The sequence below is a fragment of the Crocodylus porosus genome, unplaced genomic scaffold, assembly GCF_001723895.1.
Source record: "Crocodylus porosus isolate Cpor-Errol unplaced genomic scaffold, CroPor_comp1, whole genome shotgun sequence".
Classification (NCBI taxonomy): domain Eukaryota; kingdom Metazoa; phylum Chordata; order Crocodylia; family Crocodylidae; genus Crocodylus; species Crocodylus porosus.
In genome coordinates this window covers 28,751,234-28,753,969 of record NW_017728915.1, presented here as the reverse complement: position 1 = coordinate 28,753,969, position 2,736 = coordinate 28,751,234, and positions in this window count along the sequence as shown.

Sequence of the window (2,736 nt, the reverse complement as noted above, 5' to 3'; positions counted from 1 at the left end):
TCCAACTGAAATGTTTCCTTTCACCTTTTTGCATGTGTGTGTGTGCACGTGTGCAAAGTTAGCAAAGAAATAGAGTATTCCAGTTTTACCTTTCAGGAACAGGTCTAGTATTAGAGGTATTAAACTACAAAATGTGATGTGAAAGATCTAGACTTATTTTACTGAAAATAATATTTTCTCCTTTAAGTAGTAAATTTGTTTGAGCTAAGTTGATAAAAGCCAGCATTGGCGACACAGTGATTTAATGCAACTCTTGCTAACAACTTTCAGACATTTATGAGTATGCTGTAATGATATTGCTGGAGGCATTCTGGAGTCAGGCTGGACTGATAACTACAGTGTTGTGTAGCCGAGCTTTGACAGCTATTTTATTCCTGATTAAAGGGAGCTTGATTTATCATGCATTTGATTTAAGTATTTTTCAGATGTTTTTCACTCCGGTTCCCCATTCCCCGCCCTAATTTTGGGAATAAATGTGATGCTAATAAGTTTGAAAAGCTAAAGCTCTTGGTTTGCAATCAGCGAGAGGGAATGGTACAACTTTCCCTAGAGTGGTGTATTTATACCTTATTTTTGACCTGCAACTCACTTAAGTATAACCAAGTCTCGCCATGGGAACCAGAGCTCAAAATACATATTCTAATATATAAGGCTTGTAATAAGGGGCAGATACAGAATGGGATTAAGGAGGAAACTGGTTTGTACGTAAAACTTACTCAAGATTCAAACTCTACACTCACGAGTCAAAAATTTACTTCATTAAACTACCTGCATCATGGAAGCCTGCTATTTCGCACGTGTTACAGATATGTCAATTAAATTTTAACATCATTGCCAATCTCTTTCAATTATGCTACTATGTCCACAACTCCAGAAACTCCCCATATGTAAGAGAAATTTCAAGAGGCCTGCCAACTTTATTTTATACTTCCACAGTGGCAGCAAGGGACCTTATTAAAATTAGACTTGGGCTGAACTTCTGTAGAATGATGGAAACGCTGTGTGAGAAATCCACTCAATTAAGTTACACAGCCATTCCACTTTGGATTTGCTCTGCTAAAATTTTAAAAGTTATAATATATATACCTCCAAATATGTAGTGTCCAACAGCTGCATTAAAAGCATGTAGCATTATAACCTTTAAGCTGAAATGATCCCTATTGGACTTCCTCAGCATTGCGGGAAGATCCTGGAGAACATTTAACAGTCAAGATTTCAGTTTCAATTTTGAAGACAGCACCTCTAACAACACAGAGTCACCTAGAGCTCTGTCCTGTATCAGCAGCCCTATGTTTTAGGTAACTTAACACATTGTGCAAGGGCATATTCATAAGCTTATCTTGGTTTTCTAGATCCGTATATAGTTTGCATGAATGGGAGAAGTTCCAATACCAATGCATCCAATTACAGAATCAAATGCATGGGACACGACAGTTGTGTGGCATGGGAAAGAAAAAAGAAAAAAGCTCTTTACTTGTGCACTTGACTTAACCATTCAAGCATTTTAGCTGGCAGACTCTTTCTAATCCCCTGACAGCACCTGGAGGGGTGCTGGTATAACACCAAAGGGATGGTGGAAAGATGTGACATATGACACTGGGGCAAGATCTGAACTCAGACAAATGAAATCTGTCAGGCAACTCCTCAAAGGCTGCCACAGTTTTTATCACTGCTTGGTTGAGCTGGCTTGATACATAGACGTATTGTATTATTCAGCTGGTTTGATTTTCCTTGTTATGACAACCCTACCCTAGAGACCATCCATCTCATTGCAATCTTAGAGAAGGACTATAACCGAATGATATTTCAATATAATTTATAAGCATCGACTGTAAACACAATAACGGTTGCTTCATATTACTGTTAAGAATGCTAATGGGTTAACCTGAACCCTTATTTTAGAGGAAAAAAAAAGTGATCTTCCATTGTACAGCTTAAATTTAATACAGCCAGCAGAAAAACCTATGAAAAAAATAAAGAGAGGTATTTTTGTTGTTCCAGAGTGTACTGCCTATCAGTTAATGAGGCATATGAACAACTACAGCTGCAACAAATTATTTGCCAAAAAATTTAAATAGTAGTTATTACCAGCTTTCTGGATAATGTCCTGGCATGAAGAGCTTAGCAGTAAAAAGTTGGGCTCAGGTGGAACATCTGAGTCTGAAAACCATCCAAGACTCTAGTAGATAACTTGGATGCTAAAATCCATTCACTTTAAATAAAAGCTCAAGTGAATAAAAGAACACACAACAAAATAAAGGCAAACATAGTCAGTGGAAGAAATATCTATTCATGCCTTGCATCTGTCTGGCACTTCGGTCATTTTTTTAAACAGCACAACATGGATGCGAAATGGTATCCATCTGACTATTCCTAAACTGTCTTTGAACTCACTTGTTACTGGTATAATCAAGTACCTACTAAGGATTACCCAATGGCAGATTTCTTCCAGAAATGCCTTTTAAAGTTTATTTTTTTTATAATAAACAATACTGGTTTCAGGTCTTTACCATATTTACTTTCAAAAAAGGAATCTTCCAGAAAAAGAGATGACTTCATTAAAAAGCCATATAATATGAGAAATTGTATAGAAGAGATATACACCAGGGAAGAGGTCTACACAGCGTGTGCTGCGGCTACTTTTCCCTGGGAAACGTCCACACATGGGCACTCTGGTGCATGGCATGTTGCCCAGGGTGGGGTAGGGGAGACTTGGGCCAGAACCTGGGCTGGCCA